General features: G+C 47.2%; 1 protein-coding gene across 1 annotated transcript in view; it reads right to left on the bottom strand.

The window, feature by feature from the left end:
- LOC135054656 (zinc finger protein 271-like) overlaps positions 1 to 24,938 on the bottom strand; it is a 50,849-nt gene extending 25,911 nt beyond the window's left edge. Inside the window, exon 1 of the mRNA XM_063957897.1 lies at positions 24,859 to 24,938. The gene's annotated coding sequence lies outside the window, so the exon portion shown is untranslated. The remainder of the gene's footprint in view (positions 1 to 24,858) is intronic.
- Positions 24,939 to 27,094: the final 2,156 nt, after the last annotated feature.

A 27,094-nucleotide genomic window follows, 5' to 3' on the forward strand; every position in this document is an offset into this window, starting at 1 on the left:
TCAGCCCCTTTCTTGGTTAGGGCAGTAATAGGTGCCACAATAGTAGAGAAACCCCTTATGAATTTCAGGTAGTGATTTGCGAACCCTAGAAATCGTTGCACTGCTTTCAGGGAAACAGGCTGAGTCCAGTCCCGAATGGCAGAAAGTTTCTCCGGATCCATACGCAACTCTGTTCCTGAAATAATGTAGCCCAGAAATGGAATAGATGGGACATCAAAGGTGCACTTGGAAATCTTGCCATAAAGATGGTTCTCTTGCAACCGAAGGAGTACCTCCTTAACTTGTATTCTGTGCTCAGAGAGATTCTTCGAAAATATCAGGATGTCGTCCAAATATACCACCACATTTAGGTATAACATGTCCCGAAAAAATAAGATTTTACTCACCGGTAAATCTATTTCTCGTAGTCCGTAGTAGATGCTGGGAACTTCGAAAGGACCATGGGGAATAGCGGCTCCGCAGGAGACTGGGCACAACTAAAGAAAGCTTTAGGTCACCTGGTGTGCACTGGCTCCTCCCACTATGACCCTCCTCCAAGCCTCAGTTAGGATACTGTGCCCGGAAGAGCTGACACAATAAGGAAGGATTTTGAATCCCGGGTAAGACTCATACCAGCCACACCAATCACACCGTATAACTCGTGATACTATACCCAGTTAACAGTATGATAACACTGAGCCTCTCAACAGATGGCACAACAATAACCCTTTTGTTAACAATAACTATGTACAGGTATTGCAGACAATCCGCACTTGGGATGGGCACCCAGCATCCACTACGGACTACGAGAAATAGATTTACCGGTGAGTAAAATCTTATTTTTTCTAACGTCCTAGTGGATGCTGGGAACTCCGAAAGGACTATGGGGATTATACCAAAGCTCCCAAACGGGCGGGAGAGTGCGGATGACTCTGCAGCACCGAATGAGAGAACTCAAGGTCCTCCTCAGCCAGGGTATCAAATTTGTAGAATTTTGCAAACGTGTTTGCCCCTGACCAAGTAGCAGCTCGGCAAAGTTGTAAAGCCGAGACCCCTCGGGCAGCCGCCCAAGATGAGCCCACCTTCCTTGTGGAATGGGCTTTTACTGATTTAGGATGCGGCAGTCCAGCCGCAGAATGCGCCAGCTGAATTGTGCTACAAATCCAGCGAGCAATAGTCTGCTTAGAAGCAGGATCACCCAGTTTGTTGGGTGCATACAGGATAAATAGCGAGTCAGTTTTCCTGACTCTAGCCGTCCTGGAAACATAAATTTTCAAGGCCCTGACTACGTCCAGTAACTTGGAATCCTCCAAGTCCCTAGTAGCCGCAGGCACTACAATAGGTTGGTTCAAGTGAAAGGCTGATACCACCTTAGGGAGAAACTGGGGACGAGTCCTCAATTCTGCCCTATCTATATGGAAAATCAGATAAGGGCTTTTACATGACAAAGCCGCCAATTCTGATACACGCCTGGCCGAAGCCAAGGCCAATAACATGACCACTTTCCACGTGAGATATTTTAGATCCACGGTTTTTAGTGGCTCAAACCAATGTGATTTTAGGAAACTCAACACCACGTTGAGATCCCAAGGTGCCACTGGAGGCACAAAAGGGGGCTGAATATGCAGCACTCCTTTTACAAATGTCTGAACTTCAGGTAGTGAAGCTAGTTCTTTCTGGAAGAAAATCGACAGAGCCGAGATCTGTACCTTAATGGAGCCTAATTTCAGGCCCATAGTCACTCCTGCCTGTAGGACGTGCAGAAATCGACCCAGTTGAAATTCCTCTGTTGGGGCCTTTCTGGCCTCACACCAAGCAACATATTTCCGCCATATGCAGTGATAATGTTTTGCAGTTACATCTTTCCTGGCTTTAATCAGCGTAGGAATGACTTCCTCCGGAATGCCCTTTTCCTTTAGGATCCGGCGTTCAACTGCCATGCCGTCAAACGCAGCCGCGGTAAGTCTTGGAACAGACAGGGCCCCTGCTGCAGCAGGTCCTGTCTGAGCGGCAGAGGCCATGGGTCCTCTGAGATCATCTCTTGAAGTTCCGGGTACCACGCTCGTCTTGGCCAATCCGGAACCACGAGTATTGTTCTTACTCCTCGTTTTCTTATTATTCTCAGAACCTTTGGTATGAGAGGCAGAGGAGGGAACACATAAACTGACTGGTACACCCACGGTGTCACTAGAGCGTCCACAGCTATCGCCTGAGGGTCCCTTGACCTGGCGCAATATCTCTCTAGTTTTTTGTTTTGGCGGGACGCCATCATGTCCACCTGTGGCCGTTCCCAACGATTTACAATCACATTTGATGTTTTTATAACATTTCCTCTATGTGGAAAACCTGACACATGGTTCCCACCAAAAATGAGGTCATTTCCGGGCGGAAGTTCCGGTATGTTTTAATATAAATTAGAAGCCTAAATAAAAACCTTTTCATTTCCTCCTCGAAAAAGTGCAAACCGCATGAAACGCGTTGGAGACCGTTCACTAAGGAGAAAGCAAGCCCACTGCAAGGCCAGGACATCGGCCGCAACATCACCCGCTGTCAGCAGCGGTCACGGTAGCCGGAGAACATCAGTGCGCACACAGCCCCGCTGGACGCAGCGGGACTCAGCGCTATCAATCCTTACCATCTGCTGCACTCAGGATCAGAGCCGCTGTGCTCACCAGCAGCTCCGGAACACCATAGCGCAGGGACAGGTAGGATAACCGGGACTAATAACATCTGCACGGGCCACTCCTTACCAATTCACTCAAAAGAGTGTAAACATTATTTTACTAACACTTTTCTTTTTTCACAGGTACCGCTGTTTATATACTTATATAATCCCTTTCCTTTTTTTTTTTTTTTATATACCACCTACTATTAATACTTAATAATTTAATTAGCGCTTTCCACTCAAAAAAATCAAATTCAACTATTAAGAAAGCAGCTTTTATTCAAGCGCAACAATTTAACATATCTCGATTTACAATCAGTGTGAAGACTTCTGGATGAAGTCCCCACTCTCCCGGGTGGAGGTCGTGCCTGCTGAGAAAGTCTGCTTCCCAGTTGTCCACTCCTGGAATGAACACTGCTGACAGTGCTAGTACGTGATTTTCCGCCCATCGGAGAATCCTTGTGGCTTCTGCCATTGCCATCCTGCGTCTTGTGCCGCCCTGTCGGTTTACATGGGCGACTGCCGTGATGTTGTCTGACTGGATCAGTACCGGCTGGTGTAGAAGCAGGGGTTTTGCCTGACTTAGGGCATTGTAAATGGCCCTTAGTTCCAGAATATTTATGTGTAGGGAAGTCTCCTGACTCGACCATAGTCCTTGGAAGTTTCTTCCCTGTGTGACTGCCCCCCAGCCTCGAAGGCTGGCATCCGTGGTCACCAGGACCCAGTCCTGTATGCCGAATCTGCGGCCCTCTAGGAGATGAGCACTCTGCAGCCACCACAGCAGAGACACCCTGGTTCTTGGAGACAGGGTTATTAGGCGATGCATCTGAAGATGCGATCCGGACCATTGGTCCAACAGGTCCCACTGAAAGATTCTGGCATGGAACCTGCCGAAAGGAATTGCTTCGTAAGAAGCCACCATCTTTCCCAGGACTCGCGTGCAGTGATGCACCGACACCTGTTTTGGTTTCAGGAGGTCTCTGACTAGAGATGACAGCTCCTTGGCTTTCTCCTCCGGGAGAAACACTTTTTTCTGGACTGTGTCAGAATCATACCCAGGAACAGTAGACGTGTCGTCGGAACCAGCTGTGACTTTGGAATATTCAGAATCCAACCGTGCTGGTGTAGCACCTCCTGAGATAATGCTACTCCTACCAACAACTGCTCCCTGGATCTCGCCTTTATTAGGAGATCGTCCAAGTACGGGATAATTAAAACTCCCTTTTTCCGAAGGAGTATCATCATTTCCCCCATTACCTTGGTAAACACTCTCGGTGGCGTGGACAGTCCAAACGGCAGCGTCTGGAATTGGTAATGGCAATCCTGTACCACAAATCTGAGGTACTTTCTTTCTAGAAGCTCAGGAGAGCCCCTAGTGTGCATCCAGCTCGGCCGGGCACAAAAATCTAACTGAGGCTTGGAGGAGGGTCATAGTGGGAGGAGCCAGTGCACACCAGGTGACGTAAAGCTTTCTTTAGTTGTGCCCAGTCTCCTGCGGAGCCGCTATTCCCCATGGTCCTTTCGGAGTTCCCAGCATCCACTAGGACGTTAGAGAAACTTCATTAATGAATCCCTGGAAGATGGCGGGGGCGTTGCTGAGGCCAAACGGCATTACCAGGTACTCATAATGCCCGTCCCTAGTATTGAAGGCCCGTCTTCCATTTGTCCCCTTGTCGGATACGTATTAAGTTATAAGTTCCCCTTAAATCGAGCTTAGTAAAGACTCGAGCTCCGCGAACTCTATCGAAAAGCTCCGTGATGAGCGGCAGAGGATATTTGTTCTTAATGGTGACTTCATTTAGACCACGATAATCGATACATGGCCTCAGGCCTCCATCATTTTTCTTCACAAAGAAGAAGCCTGCTCCCGCTGGGAAAGTGGAGGGGCGGATGAATCCCTTCTGCAGATTAGACTTGATATATTCTGACATAACTTGAGTCTCAGGTACTGACAAAGGATAGGTACGACCTCGAGGTGGCATTTTCCCCGGAATAAGCTCAATAGGACAATCCCAGGGTCTATGCGGGGGTAATTTATGGGCCGCCTGTTCCGTGATGACATCTGTAAACTCCCGATAAACCTCTGGAATAAGCTCTACGTCCGACTTAGACGATGCACGAAGTGGGTAGACAGGAGTAAGACAATTCGAGTGACAGAAAGGACTCCAAGAAATTATCTGTGTCGACCTCCAGTCGACGTGAGGGTTGTGAAGCTTGAGCCAGGGAAGACCAAGGACGAGATCGTGAGACATCTCCTGAATCACAAGGAACTCCAGATGTTCTTGGTGCAAAGCTCCCACTTGCAGCTTGATTGGCATATTATGACTTGTAATCAGAGCATTAGGAATTTGGGTACCATCAATAGCAGTTATCGTAATAGGTCGTTCGACCGACTGTAACGTCAAGCCCAAATTCTGGGCGCAGGAAAGGGAAATAAAATTCCCCGCAGCTCCTGAGTCCAACAGTGCCTTAACGGTTTTGACTTCAGACTCAGAAAACAGAGATACTGAAAGTAGACAGTCCACCTCCGGAGAAGATTGAGAAACAACCCCTAACTTGACTTCTCCGGAACAAGCTAGGACTGCCCGTTTCCCGGGCGAGACTTGCAAGACTTGAGGAAATGATCCGCGGCTCCACAGTAGAGGCAAAGTCTACCCTCACGCTGACGCTGATGCTCTTCTGGGGACAGCCGAGACCGATTAATCTGCATGGGTTCGTCTGGACTGGAATTGACTGTCTGCTTAGAAGGAAGAGATCTGAGCCTCGACCGGTCAGACCGACTACGTTCACCACCTCGTTCCTGCATACGAAGATCCACCTTTACACAGAGTGAGATCAATTGTTCCAAGGAATCTGGCAGATCTCTAGTAATCAATTCGTCTTTTAAACGATCCGAGAGCCCGTTCCAAAAAGCAGCCCGAAGGGCATCATTATTCCAGCTCAGTTCAGAAGCTATAGTTTGAAAGTGAATTACATACTGTCCCACTGTACGAGAGCCTTGTCGAACTCGGAGCAAGTCAGCTGAGGCAGCAGTCGTCCTGCCAGGCTCATCAAAGATCCTTCGGAATGACGCCAAGAAGTTGGTATAACTGGAAACTAACGGATCTGATCGCTCCCATAACGGTGACACCCACTCCAACGCTGAACCCTCAAGTAACGAGATAATGCATGCCACTTTAGACCAATCAGTAGGGAAGTTGTGTGGGAGTCCGAAATGTACCTCACACTGATTGAGGAATCCACGGCAATTTTTTGGATTCCCGTTATAACGAGGAGGAGTGGGAAGCTGAAGGCGTGACCTGGTTCCAGACAAGGAGGAAACATTGCCAGAGACAACCACTGGAGCGGATACTGGAGCTGGAACCACTGAAGCCAGCGAATTCTGGATTTGATCCAGCCGACCAGATAACTCCTGGAGATAATGCATCACCTGATTCTGTGCTGCTTCCTGACTCTGTACTCGGGAAACTAGGTCCTGCATGGTGCTTGCCTCTGGGTTCCGATTCCCCGGGTCCATGGGGCCTGAGTATACTGTCACTGGCCTAGACTGAGGGTGTTGTGAACTCGGGGATTCTTCCGATGGTTGGGAAGAGGAACCACAACTGAGCTGGAAAAGGGAAGGCCTGATATAGGATTTCCTCATACAGGACGCTGGCAGTGGAGTTTGATGAAATATTAAAGAGCTTTATTGCAGAGGAAAACAACTTAAAGTCAAATGCCAAAAAGTAATAAATGAAGGAAATGTCCAGAACCACTGAAGGGTTTAGTGAGCAGTATTGGGGATGCTGGTAATTAAAGAAACTGTGGGTGATGTTTAAAAGTCACTGATAACTTGTGAAACTTATGAATGATGATTAATAGCATAGATGGTTGAAGAACTTGTGAGCGGTGACAGAGACGCTGATGATGTGAGAAACTGAAGTGCAGGGGTTTTAGATGCTGTGGATTTGTAGAACTTGAGAACGGAGACTGAGACGCTGATGATGTGAGGAATTGAAGTGCAGGGGTTTTAGACGCTGTTGGATTGTAGAACTTGAGAACGGAGACTTGAGACGCTGATTCCTAGGAGCACGGATAACTGGAACGCAGAGAGATTTACCGGACGCTGAATACACTGGAGCCGGTGCAGCGAACTGGCAGCTGGAAATGCCGGAGACACTGGAGTACAACTGCAGAGATCCTTGCCGGGAACAAGAGCACTGGCATCTACGTCAGGGAAAGACGATACTCAGGCACTGCAGCTCTGTCCGGCGTCTGACTTTGAATCTCCCGCCAGCGCTGGATTGGCGGAGCAGTCTGATGACGTCACCTGCCCCCCGTCCACGTGATGCCGGGTGTCATGGCGGCGCCCATGCCCCGTAGAACCGCCGGTAGCCATGCCAACCAGACGCCGGAGCCCGTGGCCCACCGAAGGCAGAGGCCGTAACACCGACCAGCAGACACGCAGGGGTAAGCGCGGCGAACGCCGCCTCTGGTGTGTGACACCCACATCCAAACCCGCTTGCAGAAAGAGGTGAAACTGTCCAGTTGAAACTCCACCGTAGGAAACTTCTTGGATTCACACCAAGACACATACTTCTTCCAAATCCAAAGGTAATGTTTAGACGTTACTTCCTTCCTAGCCTGGATCAGGGTAGGGATGACCTTCTTCGGAATACCCTTCTGAGCTAAAATCCGGCGTTCAACCTCCAAGCCATCAAACGTAGCTGTGGTAAGTCTTGATAGGCGAATGGCCCCTGTAGAAGAAGGCCCTCGCGAAGAGGAAGAGGCCTCGGATCCTCCAGCAGTACTTCCAAAAGATCTGCGTACCAAGCCTGTCTTGGCCAGTTCGGAGCAATGAGGCTTGCCTAAACTCTTGTTCTCTTTATTAGTTTGAGAACTTTTGGAATAAGTGGAAGTGTAGGGAACACATACACTGACTGGAACACCCACGGAGTTACCAAGGCATCCATCGCCACTGCTTGTGGGTCTCTCGACCTGGAACAGTACCTCCAAAGCTTTTTGTTGAGGCGGGAGGCCTTCATGTCTATCTGAGGAACTCCCCACCGGCTTGTTACCTTTGTGAACACCTCCGGGTGGAGGCCCCATTCTCCTGGATGGATATCGTGTCTGCTGAGGATGTCCACTTCCCTGTTGTCCACTCCCAGAATGAAGATGGCTGACAGAGCCAGCATGTGCTTTTCTGCCCAGAGGAGAATGCTTGTCACCTCTGACATCTCCGCCCTGCTCTTCGTTCTGCCTTGACGGTTTATGTAGGACAATGCTGTCACATTGTCCAACTGAACCTGAATGGCCCAATCTTGCAGATGTGCTGCTTTAGGAAGACCGTTATATACGGCCCTCAGTTCCAGAATCTTTATCGGAAGGATGGATTCCAGACTTGACCACTTTCCTTGAAAGTTTTCCCCTTGGGTGACTGCTCCCCAACCTCTGAGACTTGCATCCATGGTTAGAAGGATCCAATTCTGAATCCCGAACCTGCGGCCCTCAAGAAGGTGAGAAGCTTGCAGCCACCATAGGAGCGAAATCCTGGCTTTCGACGACAGGCGTATCCGCTGGTGCATGTGTCCAGGAGATCCAGTTGGAAAGACCGTGCGTGGAACCTTCCGTACTGTAGAGCCTCGTAAGACGCTACCATCTTCACCAGAAGGCGAATGCACTGATGAACCGATACTCAGGCTGGCTTGACCAGTGTTAGGGTACAAGCGCCGGCCCAGGACGCCCATCACGCGCCAACACAGTGTTCTGAGCTAGCCGAAGCGCAGCCTGCGAGAGCTGCGCTCCCACACTTGTGCCGCAATACCCGCCGGCTTTCCTCCAACCAGGCCACCGGCGTCATACTCACCACCTCTTCTTTCTTCTTGCTCTGTTAAGGGGTGGCGGCCGTGCTGCGGGAGAGAGCGGTCGCCTCGGGGGCTTGCGATCATCACCCTCAGGAGCTCAGTGTCCTGTCAGCGGAGATAGAGAACCATTAACTTCTAGAGTTGGTTCCTACTCCCCCCCTTAAGTCCAACTGAGCAGGGAGGCTGTTGCCAGGAGCCTGCCTGTGACCTAACAACTCAGAAAACAATAAAAACTAGAAAAACTTCTAAGATCTCTCCTAGCTGTGACCGGCTCCTCCGGGCACCTTTTCTAAACTGGGTCTGGTAGGAGGGGCATAGAGGGAGGAGCCAGCCCACACTATCAAACTTTTAAAGTGCCCATGACTCAAAGTGGACCCGTCTATACCCCACGGTACTAAAATGGACCTGTCAGGAATCGGCGTTCAGCTGCGTCTCACTTACCAGCGTGCTGGTGTGCAGGCCTCCGGAGGTCATGGCCACAGTTGCGGATGCATGGATGCGCTGACCGCGAGCGTCATCTCCCGTGACGCTGAGTACCTGTCAGGTCTCTAGGTTTGTCTGTCCCCGGCGGGGGCGCTAGTGGGTCAGTGTTGGTATGATGGATAAAACGTGGAGGCAATATAATAGTACTGCGCATAGGCGCTGATGTTTTATTATTACTGAGCAGATGGGATAACACAGAATAAACAGAAAACCGGTAATGGAATGACAATGGTTGATAGCTGAAAATAGCTGAGGTCTCTTGCAAAGGAAATATGAAACAACAAAACTGAAGGCAGATGATATAACTAAAGTCCAGTAGTACTTGATAGCACACAGTCTCGGTATAACATAAGATAAAGTAACTTGAAAGGCAGAACTCCGGTATGTATTACAAACACTCAGTCTCTATAAAGCACACAAGTCCAGATAGTTTTACTAGGCTCAAGCAGGAAACAGTCTCTAAGCCATCAATAGTAATACTGCTGAAATGCCCAGATGGAATACAGATAGCCAGTGCACAAGTAAGATGGTAATACGAACACCTGAGGAGAGTCTCTGCTGCTGGTGATTGTGGCTGGATGGAATTGGAGTCCGGAGTTAACAGGAGAGCTGTGAGAATGAAGACTGGAACAAATGGACGTAACCACGGGGATCGCTGGAAACAGGAACCAGAGGAACTTAGGCACACGGTGTGTGACTTGTTGTCCGAGGCAATGTGAGAGAGCCACAAGCTGGAAGTTATACCTCCTGCTCAGCAGTGATTGGACACAAACTGCAGGCGGAGATACAGTGCTGGATTGAACATCAGAATCAGCTGCGTGCAGGTGTCATGGTAACGTCCACACAGGCTGGACATCGGCACGCAGCAAAACCCACACAGGACCAGACTCAGGAGTACTCAGCAATGTGAAATAGAACGCTCGCGGTTACTACACCCATGCAGCCGCAACTGGGACCAAGACCTCCGGAGGCCCGCACACCAGCGCGCTGGTGAGACGTAGCAGAGCGCCGATTCCTGACAGTACCCCCTCCTTTATGGGTGAGCACCGAACACCCACGAGGCTTGGCAGGGAAGAGTCTGTGGAAGGCTTGAATCAGACGTGGAGCATGTACATCCGTGGCGTTGACCCAACTCCTTTCTTCAGGACCATATCCAGACCAGTCAATGAGATATTGCAGATGACCATAACGATGTAGAGAGTCTAATATCTTTTCCACCTCGTATTCCATGCCCCGATGAGTTCGTACCTTTGGAGCTGCTGGAAGCGTTCTCTGGAAACGATTGAGAATTAGTGGTCTGAGGAGAGAAATATGGAATGAGTTGGGTACTGTCAAAAAAGCAGGCAGTTTCAATTTATAAACCACCGGTTTAATAACACTTTCTATTGGATAAGGTCCAATAAACCGTGGAGCAAACTTCATTGAGGGAACTCTGAGCCAGAGATTACGGGTAGATAACCAGACTTTATCGCCCGGTTTCAAACTAGGAACTGCTCGCCTCTTCCGATCAGCGAACATTTTATACCGTTGAGAAACTTTAAGAGATGAATGGATCTCTTTCCAAATTTGAGCGAACCACTGAAGAGCAGAAGCAGCCACAGGCACATCTATGGCAGGTAATTCTTGGAAATCCGGTACTCTAGGATGCTGACCATAAACTGCGAAAAAAGGAGTTGTATCAGTTGAAGTATGATAACGGAAATTATGGGCAAACTCTGCCCAGGGCAACAACTCTACCCAGTCATCCTGTGAAGAAGAGATATACCGTCTCAAATAGGTCTCAAGTTCTTGATTTACCCTCTCTGCCTGCCCATTTGTTTGAGGATGATAGGCCGTAGAGAACTTCAGTTTTACCTGTAGCGCTGAACACAGAGCCCTCCAAAACTTGGCCACAAATTGTACTCCTCAGTCAGGTATGATTTCTGTTGGAAGTCCATGTAACCTGAATATTTCACGAAGAAACAACTGTGCCAACTTTGGAGCAGAGGGTAATCCCATGAGTGGAATGAAGTGTGCCATTTTTGAAAACCATGGTGTCATACCCTTTGGATGGAGGGAGATCAGAAATAAAATCCATCGACAAATGGGACCAGGGGCGCCTAGGAATGGAATTGGGTATCAATTGGCCTGCGGGAACCTGACGACAAATTTTATGCTGAGCACATTTGGGACATGAAGCTATGAACTCTTGAATATCTACCTTCATACAAGGCCACGAATACGTTTGAGACAGAAACTTAAAAGTCTTTAGAACCCAAGTGTGACCAGTAAACTTGGACGTATGAGCCCAAGACAGAAGGTTTGGACGAAGCTCTGGAGAGACAAACATCTTGCCTGGAGGCGGAACTTGCGACATCCCTGTAGCTGCGAAAACCACCGGATTTAATACTGGTCGAGCAGCCTGCTCTGCGGATTCCCCATTTGAGCTCATGGAGCGAGACAAAGCATCCGATTTGACATTTTGTGAGCCCGGTCTAAACATCAACTTAAAATCAAAGCGAGAAAAGAATAGAGCCCACCTTGCTTGCCGAGGATTCAGACACTGCGTGGCTTTCAAGTAGAGAAGGTTCTTGTGATCCGTGTAGATGGTAATGGGAAATCTTGTACCCTCCAGCAGATACCTCCATTCTTCAAGAGCCAACTTGATTGCTAACAACTCCTGGTCGCCGATGGTATAGTTCATTTCTGCGGTCGAGAACCTACGAGAAAAAAACCCACAGGGGTGAGTCTTACCATCACTGCCAACCTGGGACAGGACTGCGCCCACGCCAACCGTTGAAGCGTCCACTTCCAAGATGAAGGCTTTACTGACATCAGGCTGTTGTAACACAGGAGCTGAAATAAAATCTTGTTTAATTTTATGAAAGGCGGACAGTGCGTCGTCAGACCATTGAGAAGGATTTCCCCGTTTCAGGGTAAGGCAGGTAATTGGAGCTATTAGCGTGGAAAAGCCTTTAATAAACTTTCTGTAGTAATTAGCGAAGCCAATGAAGCGTTGAACTGACTTGAGTGTTGTTGGAAGAGACCAGTTTTCTATAGCTTCCAATTTAGCTGGATCCATTTGAAGGTCTGTTCCGGAAATGATGTATCCTAAGAAAGATACTGAAGAAGCTTCAAATGTGCATTTGGACAACTTGCCATACAGATGATTCCGTCGGAGACGTTGCAGAACCTCCTTCACCAGTTGGCGATGAGAGACTAAATCACGGGAGAATAACAAGATGTCATCGAGGTAAACTACCACACATTTATACAGGAGATCTCTGAACACTTTGTTGACAAAGTTTTGAAACACGGCCGGGGCATTACTTTAACCGAAGGGCATCACTAAATATTCATAGTGGCCGTCACGAGTATTGAAGGCAGTTTTCCACTCATCACCACTTCGAATCCTGATAAGATTGTAAGCCCCGCGAAGATCCAGTTTCGTGAAGATGGAAGCCCCTCTAACTCTGTCAAACAGCTCTGTGATAAGAGGTAACGGGTAGCTATTTTTGATTGTGATGTCATTTAAACCACGATAATCGATACAGGGGCGAAGTCCTCCATCTTTCTTCTTGACGAAGAAGAATCCAGCACCAGCTGGGGAAGTGGATGGACGGATGAATCCTTTCTGTAAATTTTCCTTTATGTATTCACTCATTGCTTGAGTCTCTGGGACTGAAAGAGGGTATGTACGCCCTCTAGGCGGCTTGCTCCCTGGAACCAGATCGATGGGACAATCCCACTCTCGATGGGGAGGCAAGACATCCGCTGCTTTCTCACTGAAGACGTCAGTGAATTCCTGATAGGCCTCCGGAAGGCCAGACTGAGATTTTACACCTGAAGACTTTATTGGAAACACTTGAGCCAGACAAGACTGATGACAGGAGAAACTCCATGCTGTTAACTGCAATGTAGACCAGTCAAATTGCGGATTGTGCAGTTGGAGCCAAGGCATACCCAGTACAATCTCATAGCCCGCTTTGGGTATAACCAGGAACTCAATGAGCTCAGAATGCAGGAAGCCTACTCCAAGAACTACCGGCTTGGTTTGCTGAAAGATGGAACCTTCAGAAATACGGCTTCCGTCCACGGGCGTGAGATAAACTGGACGACACAACTTAGTCACTGGGAGATGAAGTCTATCCACTGCAGCTTGCATGATAAAATTCCCAGCAGCACCACAATCCACTAAGGCAGACAAAGACTGGAGTCCCTCAGACCTTTCCAAGGTGATGGGTAATATAAGATCCTGAGATGAAGGAGCTTTATTCAATAGCCCTAACTTGACTCCTCCTCTACAAGTTAAGACCTGGCGTTTCTCGGCCGAGCAGGACAGGAACCAATCAGATGACCAGCAGCAGCACAATAGAGACACAGTCTTTCCTTTAATCTTCTGGACCGCTCATCAGGTGTTAAACGAGATTTGTTTACCTGCATGGGTTCATCAGTAATAATAGGTAGAGACTGTACAGGAGGCATAGCTCGGTGCTTGCGAAGATCACCTCGAGAGCGTTCACAGGTCCGCTCGCGATCCAATTTGACACATAGGGAAATAAGAGCTTCCAGTTGCTCTGGTAAATCTCGAGTAGTCAGTTCATCCTTTATGTGGTCAGACAGACCATGCCAGAAGGCGGCAACCAATGCCTGGTTGTTCCACTTCACCTCTGATGCCAATGTCTGGAACTGGATAACGTACTGACCCACAGTACGTGTTCCCTGGCGGATCTGAAGGAGGTCAGAAGAAGCAGAGGTCGTACGCCCAGGTTCGTCAAAGATGCGTCGGAATGCGGCAACAAATTCAGTATAGTTGTTCAATATTGCATCTGCTTGCTCCACACAGCAGAGAGACCCAGTTCAGAGCAGAGCCAGCTAGAAGAGAAACAATATAAGCAACCTTTGTTCTAGGTGTTGGAAAGTTCTGTGGCTGCAATTCAAACTGAACTTCGCATTGATTTAGAAACCCACGACACATCTTAGAATTACCATAAAATTTACTCGGAGCAGGAAGATGTATGCGAGACATTGGAACAGGAGCAACTGGAGAGCTGGAAACTGAGGAACCAGGAACAGGAACTGTAACTGAAGAGGACACTGGGGAAACTGGAATTGGAAGTGATTGTTGCAGAGTATCTAATCGTAAAGACATTCCTTGCAGGAATTGCATAATCTGCTGCTGCGCAGCCTCTTGACCATCCAGTCGTGACACTAGGTCTTGGAGTGACCCTGACCACACACTCTGACCACCGTCTGGGTCCATGGGCCTCGGACAAACTGTCAGGTCTCTAGGTTTGTCTGTCCCTGGCGGGGGTGCTAGTGGGTCAGTGTTGGTATGATGGATAAAACGTGGAGGCAATATAACAGTCCTGCGCATAGGCGCTGATGTTTTATTATTACCGAGCAGATGGGATAACACAGAATAAACAGAAAACCGGTAATGGAATGACAATGGTTGATAGCTGAAAATAGCTGAGGTCTCTTGCAAAGAAAATATGAAACAACAAAACTGAAGGCAGATGATATAACTAAATGAGAGGAAAAAGGATCTGTCAAATCTGGATGAAGAGATCAAACGTTATAGGGACCTGATAGTTCGTTTTGCTGATTTGCCAGACTATAAACGATTTGAGGAAAGGATTGAAACCAATATTAAGAAGAATGAAAAGATATTAGTCGACCGGAAAATCAGGAAATTTATAAGAGATAAAAGGGAGTCTTCCAACCTTACGGAATCTGAATCAGAAGATGAGATTGCAAATAGGGGGGAGATATATCCCAATAAAAGCTCAATAAGTCAATATAAAAGCGAGAATCATAGAGAACAGAATAAGATTCCGACTAGATCCAGGAAGGTCTCTGTGTCGTGGAAACCAACATTCAAAAATAGGGACATACATCACCATTCAAGAGAAAGACTAAGAGATAAAATCCCCGAATCATGGAGATTTAGATAAAAGAGATATGATAATGAGGCCCCATTTGAACGGGATTATAGGAATACGAGAGATATTGGTTTTAGAGAGGAATGGAATAGGAGAAGATCCCCTTTAAGGACACCATTACCAGTTAGAAATCGATATGGAGTTTTTAATGATAATACTAGAGAGACCCATTTTTTAGAGGACAGGAGGAGGAGGTAGGACCGAAGATAAAAAGGAAGACCCATAGGGTAAAAAGAGGAGGGAGGGGGGCGACAAAAAAGAAAAAGAATAGAACCACCAGAAAGAAACGCCCAAAGAAACATGGGAAAAGAAGAAAATAATCCATACCTCTAGAAACCCAAATCCATCAAGGGGCTACTATACAAGATACAGAAAATATTGGAGATGCTAATACTGTAGGGATTAATAGGGAGGAAAAAGGAGTTAAGATTTTCAATATCAGTTCCCATGTCCTCACAGAACATGAGAAAAATGTCCTAGAAAAGGGTCTTAAATATGCCCCAGCTGTACCTATCAACAAATTTGAGACTTTTGTTGACATCCATAAATTCATACGTAAGGTGTGTATAAAGAAGTTTTTCCTATTGAAAGAACCAACAGAGGTAGTAGAGAATTTAGAACTAATGGAACACACACCATTTAAACTAAAGTCGTTTTTTTACCCCGCCCACATTAAGGGAAATTTTATTGACACATTTTGTCAATTAGTACAAGGGGATTTAAGAGAATTTAAACCAACAGGGATAAAAAACAACTTTACTTCAAATGAAAGAAAAGAGTTGAAAGATTTAAAACAAAACGTAGAACTAGTCATTAAACCGGCAGATAAGGGGGGTGGGGTAGTGGTAATGAATAGAGAGTGGTATATGAAGGAAGTGGAACTGCATTTGGAAGATCGGTACACGTACCAAAAACTTAGGTCAGATCCAACAGAGAGAATTAACATTAACTTTAAAGAACTTATAAGAAAATATAGTGACCTAGGGGTACTAGAAGAGAAAGAGGTGAAATTCCTCATAAATGAGAAACCGACAGTACCCACTATGTACTTATTACCCAAGGTGAACAAAAACCCTACCCACCCCCCAGGCAGGCCAATAGTCTCCGGAATAGATTCAACAACAGCGAATCTATCGGAATATATTGACTATTTTCTACAGCCTCTGGTTTTGAAAAACATTTCGCATCTTAAGGATACGAAAGATCTATTAAACCATCTATCTCTTATTCCATGGGAAGAGAATTTGATATTAGTTACGGCTGACGTCAAATCGCTCTATTCCATTAGTAAACACGAAGCAGGGATTAGAGCCATTACCAACGCTCTGCACAACAGCACTTTAGATGGGAATTTACAACAATTCATTTTAGAGGGGATCCATTTTATTCTTAATAATAACTATTTTACGGTGGAGAGGGACTATTTTATTCAGAGAGTAGGCACGGCCATGGGCACCAGGTTCGCTCCAAGTTATGCCAACATATTCATGGGCCAATGGGAGTCAGACTATGTCTGGACCCAAAACCCATTTGGAGCGAACCTTGTGTCCTGGAGAAGGTATATCGATGATATCCTTTTTATATGGAGAGGAAATAGGGAGACTTTGGATCTGTTTGCCAATATTTAAATGAAAATGATTTAGATATAGAATTAACATTCAATATAGATCTAAAGGAGGTTAATTTTCTAGACATTACCCTTCCTCAGGAAAATTGAAAATTTAGTACAAAAACTTACATTAAACAAACGGATTCTCAGGCCTATATCAATATAGTTGCCACCGCCCAAATTGTCTGAATTCAATCCCACATGGTCAACTAAAAAGGTGCAAAAGAAACTGCACAAATGATGATGTGTACCAGCAGCAAGCCAATGAGTTAAAACATCGGTTTGAAAAAAGTGGCTATGACGGTGGGAAGATTGAACAGGCCATTCGTGAAGTAGGTCTACTGGATAGGGAATCCCTTTTAGGTAACGAACCGCGACAATCTAAAACAAACATAAACAAAAAACGGAATTATGAATGGGCATTTATTACTAGTTTTAGTGCGCAACACAAGATGGTAGAAAAATCGTTTAGAAAAAAATGGAATATCCTGAAAAAGGATCCAGTGGTCGGAAATGCTATTCCAGACCAGCCTGTTTTTATCTATAGGAAAGCCCCAAATCTTAAAAATTCCTTAGTAAGAAGCTATCTTCCCCCGAAAAGAAGAGAAGGTAGGATATTAAGGAAAGGTTTCCACCGGTGCGGGATCTGTATTGGGTGCAGAGAAATTAAGAGTGATGGAACGAAAAAGTTAGATATAATATGTATCAATGGTAAAACTACTAAAATATGCGACTTTATTACCTGTAATGTGAAAAATGTTTTATATTTTATCGAGTGTTCCTGCCACTTGTTTTACATTGGCCGCACCCCCAGACCGTTGAAAGTGCGGATAAGCGAGCATTGCAGGAACATCAAGAATGGAGTGACTACACATGCTCTGTCAAACCATTTTAAAGTCCATCACAATAGCTCTCTGAGACATGTCATTCGACTTGCAGGTTTTAAATTGATAAAATGCACTAACAGACAAAAGGACATCATGTCGATTTTAGCAAAAAATGAAATGCAGGCTATTTATGAATTCAATACACTGCATCCACTAGGGCTCAATAATAATTTTGAGTTAAAGTGGTTTTTATGATTATATGATGTATTTTATATATAATTTTTCTGCTAGCTAATTGTTTGTTTTTTACTGTTTTTTATTTTTCCAGCATACCAGGATAAAATTGATGGAGAAAGATTTTATTTTTCATACATACATACATATACGATGATAATTGTTATAAAATTATGAGATCTGATGTAGTTGCGGAGTGTCACTTCCGGCTCCGGATGGCAAGAACGTCATTATAGTGGTTGGCGGAAGCAAGAGATGTTTAAGACGCTTCCGGTGGGCGCGGATGTACTTCAGTTGGTTGGCGCAGAGTAAGGATAGACACCTTATAGCGGCCACTTCCGGTTCCGGCTGGCGTGGTTGGCGGAAGCTGATAGTCAATATAAAACCGAGGCCGCAGCCACGTCACTAGTGGATGTGACGAAAGGCTGGTAAATACTCCTGATAGAGGGTTACATATGGAAATAAGGCCACACCCCGGAAGTGACACAGCGCAACTATGATCGGCCTCCCACTAGGATTGAAGGACGACTATCACCATGACAACAGGTGCAATCTATATCAAGAAACACAGCTGCATCCAGTTGGAGTATCAGGATGCGGATTGGTTGAAGACTGGTTTAAAATGTGAACAGACAGACTGTCCCTTACTTCACCTTGAGAAAGACCCGAAGTAAATCGGGTGGAAACGCGTTGGTTATTGAGGGACTAATAGCGGACTTTGCAGCTCCTGTCGCTACATCTGGATTGCTGAGTGATTACCAGAAACCGGCTCCAATTGACTTTTCCGGAGAGACGATTGGTAACCTTTAAAGAACTTGTTTGAGAACTGTTACACCACCGGTTCTCAGACCCGCTGGTAATTATTCTGACTCTCCCCTAAACAGGACCGTGCGAGTCCCTATTGTCAGATGTATCTTTGTTGAATATTAGATGTGTAATTCCATGTATGTTATGTACTATTAAATTTGTGAATGTACTACACATGGGCCCTCATTCCGAGTTGTTCGCTCGCAAGGCGAATGTAGCAGAGTTACACACGCTAAGCCGCCGCCTACTGGGAGTGAATCTTAGCTTCTTAAAATTGCGACCGACGTACGCGCAATATTGCGATTACAAACGAGTTAGCAGTTTCTGAGTAGCTTCAGACTTACTCTGCCTGTGCGATCAGTTCAGTGCTTTTCGTTCCTGGCTGACGTCATAAACACACCCAGCGTTCGCCCAGGCACTCCCACCGTTTCTCCGGCCACTCCTGCGTTTTTTCCGGAAACGGTAGCGTTTCCATCCACACGCCCCTAAAACGCCGTGCATCCGCCCAGTAACACCCATTTCCTGTCAATCACAATGCGAACGTCGGAGCGATGAAAATGCCGTGAGTAAACTTACTTTCTTCATAGTAAAGTTACTTGGCGCAGTCGCAGTGCGAACATTGCGCATGCGCACTAAGAGAATTCTCACTGCGATGCGATGAAAAACTCCGAGCGAACAACTCGGAATGAGGGCCATGATACCTTTTTTCTCGTTTCATATGCAAACCTGTTTAAGGGAACACACACTATTTAAGGACGGATTCTTTTCTGGACGTCCACTTCAAGATAAGGAACGTATTGCATTTTCCTTCCCATACCTATTTCTGTGTAAAGTGATCAGCGCTTGAGGGAACACATTCCCCAGATGACTTTCTTCCTTGGTCCAGCATCCCTGGATCCAGTACTGTTCTGTCACAGCTCCCCAGCCCTAAGTACTTATGTCTGCTGTCAGCACCTCCCAATCTGAGATCCAAAAGGGTCACCCTTTATCCACATGGGACGTCTCTGTAGCGACTAGGCTAATAACCGACGCACTTCCTCAGGAAAAATTATTGTCTGGGGTTTTATCGTCTGATGCTGTCGGCTCCATAAGGAGAGAAACAGATGTTGAAGGGGTCTTGAGTGGAATTGAGCATATTCTACCATGTCAAATGTTGAGACCATTGATCCCAGAACTCACATTGCTGCCTGCATGGATACTCTCCGACTGTGTAGCAATTCCTGAACCCTCGTCTGTAATGTGTTTATTTTGCTCAAAGGTAGAAAGATTCTCTGAAGACTGGTATCCAATACAGCCCCTAGATGGGTCATTCGTTGTGATGGAACTACAAGGACTTTTGCCCAATTTATGAGCCAGTCGTGATCCTGTACATAGGCTATTGTCACTTGGAGATAGCACTGCAAAGTTTCCTGGGACTGAGCCAGGATAAGCAAGTCGTCTAGATATAGGAAAATCCTTACTCTCTGATGACGGAGATGAGCTGCCATCACCACCATGATCTTGGTAAATACCCTTGGAGCTATAGCTAGTCCAAAAGGTAGAGCCTGGAACTGGAAATGCTGTTGGAGGATAGAAAACCTGAGATAACACTGATGAGAAGCTGCTATCGGTACATGGAGATAAGCATCCTGAATACCCAGGGACACCGTAAAATTCCCCAGCTCAAAAGCTAGAATAATGGACCGCAAGGTGTCCATACAGAATCGGGGCACCCAGATATATTTGTTCAGAGTCTTAAGATTGAGAATGAGTCGGTAAGATCCATTCGGTTTCTGAACCAAAAACAGGTTGGAATAGAAACCTCGTCCTCTCTGTGCTGTAGGAACCGGCACTATTACTCCTGACTGCAGCAAATTCCGAACTGCGTCCTCTAAAGCCCTGGCCTTCGATTCCACCAGAGACGTACAAAAGAATCTTTGATGGAGGTTTTTCTTGAAGGAAAAAGCATAACAGTGAGACACCACTCCTTCCACCCAGATATCTGTGGTGGACTGCTGCCATACCTGTGCAAAAAGAATTCGGCCTCCCACCCTGGGTTTCCCCAGGTGGAGGCCCGCGCCATATGGCCGATGGCTTGCTTTCTGGTTTAGAAGCCGCCTGTCTGGTTGACTAAGGCTGCTTGGTCTTAATCTTACCAGTTTTATCTGATTGAGGCTGCTTGCTGTAAACCTTTCCTTTTGCTTTACCAGGAGCCCGAAAGCCAGAAATCTGGCTTATATGAAGAAGGAAACTTCACCTTTTTGGAGTCTGTCTCAGACACAAGAATATTATTTCATTCTGTGCCAAACAGAATATCTCCAACAAAAGGCAAAGATTCCAGGACCTTCTTGGATTCCGAATCAGCCTTCCATGCACGTAGCCAGATAGCTCTGGGAGCTGCTACCAAGAAGGCACAGCCTGAGAAGCTACTGTACCAACATTTAGGGCAGCTTCTTCAATAAAAGCAGCTGCCTGCTTTATACATGCACTATGGGGTAAATGTTCTATTGTAGCTGATGAAAGATCTTCTTCCAACGCATCTGCCCAGCCTGCCACTGCTTTAGCCACCCAGGCTGTAGCCATAACTGGGCTAGTCACTGCCCCTGCTAAGGAAACCACAGTCTTAAGAAAACCATCAATCTTTCTGTCAGTCACATCATTTAATGATGTTGAAGGCAGGGGTAATGTAGATGTATGCACAAATCGCACTACGTGTGCATCTACCTTGGGAGGAACCTCCCTTTTTAAACAGTCTACAGTAGGAAAAGGATAAAAGAACTCCATTCTTTGGGAATCTTAAACTTCTTACTGGGTGTAACCCAAGCCTCTTGCATAATTTCTGTCACCTGATCTGAGTTAGGAAATTCTGTTAAATTCTTTAAAGGGAAGATTTCCTACACCCTTTCAGGAATCAACGTCCGCTGACCACTGACGCAACCACAGAGCTCTGCATGACAAAACTGCCATAGCAGTAGTGCGGCCATTTATCTTACACAATTCTTTTATAACCTCGCTCAGAAAATGTGGAGCATCCTGTAAATGCTGCAGCAGAGTAATGACCTCATCATGGGGCAGTGTCTAATCCATTAATAATATTATCGGACCACTTTACTACTGCCCTAAAAATCCACCAACAAATTATTGTGGGGCGTTGTGCTACTCCCGCTGCCGTAAATATTGCCTTGAGAGTGGTCTCAATTTTACGGTCCGTAGGGTCTTTAAGGATATAGCCCCTGGTACCGGCAGTAATAATTTCTTAGACAGTCTGGACACAGACATATCGACTGACAGGGGGGTTTCCCATACCATCCTGTCCTCAACTGGGAGGAGAAAAGTAGCTATAAACCTCTAAGGAGTTTTAAAATTTGTTGTCAGGGTTTACCCATGCCTCCCTAGCCAGGGAGTTTAATTCCTTAGACACAGGAAAAGTGGCTGAGGTCTTCGGTCGAATATTAAAGTACAACTCCCCACCTGGTTCTGCTTCCTGATCTGGAATGTGAAGAACCTCTCTTACAGCAAAAATTAGGGCCTCCACCCTGGGGACAGAGAAATGTCCTAATCCATATCATCATCATCCACATCGGGCTGATCAGAATCAGACTGGAGCACCTGTGGCAATGAGTGTTTATGTGAAACCAACAGAGGGGGCTGAAAAGCCTTTCTGGTATCTGCTGCTTTAGCCATACAATCAATAGACTGTTTTAACACCTGTCTCTCCTTTTTGAGCTGCAGTTATTCTGAATATTCACATTCTGAATCATGCTTTTAAAAGTATCAAGCCAGTCAGGTGCCTGTGAACTGTGTCCCTGAGGAGATAAGGAACATTGCTCACACATGAGGGACCCCGCTGATGAAGGGGTAGAGTTACACGCAGCACACATAACCATGTCAACAGACATCTTGACACAACTGTAATACAGCGCAGCTCACTGAAAACACCCCCACACAGACCCTAGAGAGCCCCTGGAGTGACACTGAGGAACGGATATAAGAACAAAACACAGCAGCGCAGTGTGTGAAAATTTGTGTATCACCTTATAGAAGTGTAACGGTGCTACCGCTGATGTGCTCCCCCCTGCTATGACCCCCTGGTACCAGTACATAGTCTGCAATAGTGTGGGTCCGTGGAGGAGCAGCGTGCCTGCAGCCATGATGATCCGCAGCAGCAGGAAATGGTCCCGCTCTCCGGAAGTTCCACCCCTGTAATGGCGCGCGGTCCCACTAATGCTTATACTGGCTGATTTATCAGTACGCACAATGCCTAATGACAGTGAGCGCTGTGTAGCATAAGCCCACTGAACCAGTGTAGTCCGCGTCGGGCACCGCAGCTCGTGGCCCGTGACCGCCGCCAAACTGCATTGGGGACCCGCTAACCGGGACCATGGTGTTAAAACTCACCGCCACTGCGATCTTCGGCATCTGCTAGAGGGTGGCGGCATGCTGCTGGCGTGGGCACACACAGTATGGTGTGTGAAACAGCACCTCAGGAGCTCAGTGTACTGTCAGCTGGGATTACGAACCATTAACCCTCAGGAGGTTGGTTCGGTCCCCCCTGTAAGTCCCACGAAGCAGTTAGACTGGTTGCCAACCAGGACTATCTGAAAATAAAAAAAATTAAAAATAAAGGAAACTCTCTGGAGCTCCAGAGAAATGCACCCGGCTCCTTGGGCACATTTTCTAAACTAAGTCTGGTAGGAGGGGCAGAGAGGGAAGGAGCCAGAACACACATACACACACTAAAGGTTTTTTAAAGTGCCAGGCTTCAGTGGACCCGATCTATACCCCATGGTACTAAAGTACAGTTCCCCAGTATCCACTAGGACGTTAGAGAAACAAAGTCAGCAGCCGCACTAGCAATCAGTCACATAAAATGCATTAGTATACATTTGCAAAATGAGCAGATTTTCAACTACACAATACATATAAGTAGGTAGGAAAAACAATACTGCATTACGATATACCGGGGAACAAACGTATGCAGACGCACAGCGAATAATACAGCAGTAAATGTTCACAAACGCTCATTTGCGTCAGGCACTTATTCAACCACTCAATACCGCCAAGGTAGGTAGGAACTCAGTGCTGTACCACCTGCTTCATGAGACGGAAGCGGAAATATCAGTTCATGGGAGGAAACTCGGAGGAAACTGGTCATGAATTGGTGTGAGGGGCGACCACGGGAGCATCTTACTCCCCACTACTGCCATCCACCCCAGGGATCGTGGCCTCTACTTCCCCCCAGAACCTATGATCCCTGAGGTTTAGCAATGGTGCACCCGAGGTGGACGACCACGTCAGCGACTGTCCGGTAGTCTCCACCCGAGACAGTAAGACTAAGTTATATGCGTCTTAAACCGCTAACCAGAAAAAGACGCCTTACCTTTTCCCGTTCTCCGGCCGCAGCCTGGTAATGTCAGTCTGGACATGCTAGTACATCCTAGCTGACGCCCACCAAAATAGCACTGTACTCGTGGGTAAGCGTTGTCGCAACCCGGCGGACAGTTGTTGGAGCGGCTCTTTCTAAGGTGCGTATAGGACGCTTTTTAGAAGATCACTAAAAAGGAGACTATAAAAATAAATTAAGAAAGCTTATGGCTGCCATAAAACTAGCAGCCCTACAGACCGTGGTCCAGCTCCTGCCGCACCAAACAAAACACCGAATTGCCTAAGCCAGGAGGCGGGAATATACGGGAATGGCCCGTTGCATCCTGGGAGTCTGAAAAGCTTAGATCGTTGGTACCAATCCGCTGTCGCTACCTGATATCCAAAGGTGTATCCTGCGGATATCCTGCAGGAGAAAATAATAATGACAGGACACCAGAGGCTGCTCCCCCTGTATAACAATAATGACTGGACACCACAGGCTGCTCCCCCTGTATTATAATAATAATAATAATGACAGGATACCACAGGCTGCTCCCCTATATAATAATAATGGCAGGACACCACATGCTGCTACACCTGTATAATAATAATAATAATAATGACAGGACACCACAGGCTGCTTCCCCTGTATAATAATAATGACAGGACACCACATGCTGCTCCCCCTGTATAATAATATTAACAGGACACCACAGGCCACTCCTCCTGTATAATAATAATAATAATAACTGGACTACACAGGCTGCTCCCCCTGTATAATAATAATGACAGGACACCACATGCTGCTACACCTGTATAATAATAATAATAATAATAATAACTGGACTACACAGGCTGCTCCCCCTGTATAATAATAATGACAGGACACCACATGCTGCTCCCCCTGTATAATAATATTAACAGGACACCACAGGCCACTCCTCCTGTATAATAATAATAATAATAATAATAATAATAACTGGACTACACAGGCTGCTCCCCCTGTATAATAATAATGACAGGACACCACAGGCTGCTCCTCCTGTATAATAATAATAACAGGACACCACAGGCTGCTCCCCCTGTATAATAATAATGACAGTACACCACCGGCTGCTCCCCCTGTATAGAAGGAACCCATTACCTGTTGGTGTTGCCGGACGAGTGAGTGACTCCTGCTCGAGGGAAAACCGGAAGTTGCCGCGATAGAAGAAAACTCTCTTCCTGTGTGTGGAACGCAAGGGCTGAAAGTGAAGTGGAACGCAAATTACGGAAACGGGCTGAAACGCACAGGCCGCAAGGGAGGTGTGATTGGCAGGGGAACACAATCCGCTTCCTCCTCAGTAACCGGCCAGAATGATGATCATATCCCCGCCCACGGCCCCTCCTCCAGCCCCGCCCCCGGCCTCAGCACAGGGAGAGGGCGCGGGTCCCGCACATGGCAGTGTGACAGGCGCTGGGGGCAGGCAGGGAGGTGTGAGAGAGGGCGGGTACCCGTGCAGCTGCTGCAGGACACAGAGCAAGGGCTGCATAGGTGCAATGCTTTCTGTGTGTATATCCAGAGATAGATGTACAGGGCGCCGGCACATCTGCAGCGCAGCCTCATGCGGGCGTGGTGGTGGGGGAGGGGGAGCGCTGCTCTCATGGTGCCAGGGCGTCTGTGCATTGTATCTGTGTGATGTTCTGGGGCATATTTGTGTCATATCCGGGCATCTGTGCGTCGTTCCAGAGCCTCTAAGCACCATGTCCACCCATCTGTGCACCGCATCCGGGAGTCTGCACCATGGCCGCCCTTCTGTCCGGGTGTCTGTGCATCATGAGCAGTCTATCACTCATGCCACTGCCGCCATGACTGTCATGTTCCCTCCTATGACTGGATGCGCCTCGCAGCCTGCGCCAAGCGATCACAGATTGGGTTTGAGTCTCTTAGGACCTGGGCCAATATGGGATCACTTACTGTCAGCAGCTGCCTATTACTGACTCCACCCACTGCGCAGCGGGTGGATACTAAGCTGCCACCACCAGGTTCCTTCAAGCAGGCACTTGGAACCGCGTTTCTTCTCAGGCTTCTCCCACCGGCACCTGATACCGCTTGCTGCTGTGTATGTGTAGACATGCTGCTGCCACACCTCCTGCTGGGACTCACCTTCTGTGCACAGAGGGTTAACAGCTTAAAGCACCGGTCCGCCAAGTGAACAGCACCATGCACCCTGCCCCATGCAGCACAGCGCACTGGGGGTTAACAGCCACACTGCCCCCTGAGCTCCCCAGCCACAGAACTCAGTTTGGGCTGTGGGCGCTCCTTACTGTACTATGCTACAGGAAGTTGGCTCTTCCTAGCCCCCAACATGCATCCACATAGACCAGCCTCTCGGTAGTGATGGGGTGCCAGGAGCTAGTTCCCGGTCCCCAGCAGTAGGCACACACCCCTGCCTTGCCACACGGAAATCTGACCGGTCTGGTCCTTTTAAATATGGCGCCACAGTACAGGGGGTTAACCCCATCAGTGCCACACCCACCATTAGACACATGCGTCAGTGGTCTCCGGGCACACTTTGCGTTCTACACCTGGGCTTAGCTCCACGGGTGAAACATGTAAGCCTGGCTCCAGCACTTGGATTTGGGACATGAGTTTGGGGTGCTTGGGATGTTGGACAGTTCATCCTTATATGTCTGATTATCTGGCAGCCATATCACTTCTTATCCAGTTGGGGCTCCAGTGGTGTTACGAGTGGCCTCCAAGATCTTCAGCTTACAGAACCCACTTGCCTCTCCGCAGTAAGCTAGCCTGGAAGGTAGAAAATAAGTCCCAGTTACAATATAGGCAAAGGCTGGATCTTTACCACCTGTAAGCATGTGCAACAGTCTAGTCCTCTTGCAGGTGGGAAAATAGGCCCTGCAGCCACCCGCTAGATCAGAAAGGTTCTAGTAATACCACACATGCTCCATACCTTCCCCCTTCCTTGCTGAGCCTATTTTGACACTTTTTGGCCTCATTACATGTTAATGTCAGTATCACAGTGCACTGGAACCCAGCACCCACTTAACAGGTCCAGCAGTGCTGGGCTCCTTCTCCTGTACAGCGGAGGCAGAAGGTCCCTGATGGATGCTCCACTGATCTCTCCCCTTTGGCCGACTTCAAGGTATGCGGCTCACCGTTCATCTCTGAGCTTCAAGTCTCCACCTATATAAGGAAGTCCCTCATGTGCCAGAGTATATGTTCCCAAACCCTGCTCCAGCTTCTGCCTTGTGCTTTTGTGCTCCTTACGAAAACTGTGTTCCCATTCCCTGTGCTGTTCTGGATTCCAGTCTGCTGTGCTCCGTTACATTTCCTGCTCCGATCCGGAGATTGTCTCTCAGCGTTCCAGCCATATTCAAGA

The sequence above is a fragment of the Pseudophryne corroboree genome, chromosome 3, assembly GCF_028390025.1.
Source record: "Pseudophryne corroboree isolate aPseCor3 chromosome 3, aPseCor3.hap2, whole genome shotgun sequence".
Taxonomy (NCBI): Eukaryota; Metazoa; Chordata; class Amphibia; order Anura; family Myobatrachidae; genus Pseudophryne; species Pseudophryne corroboree.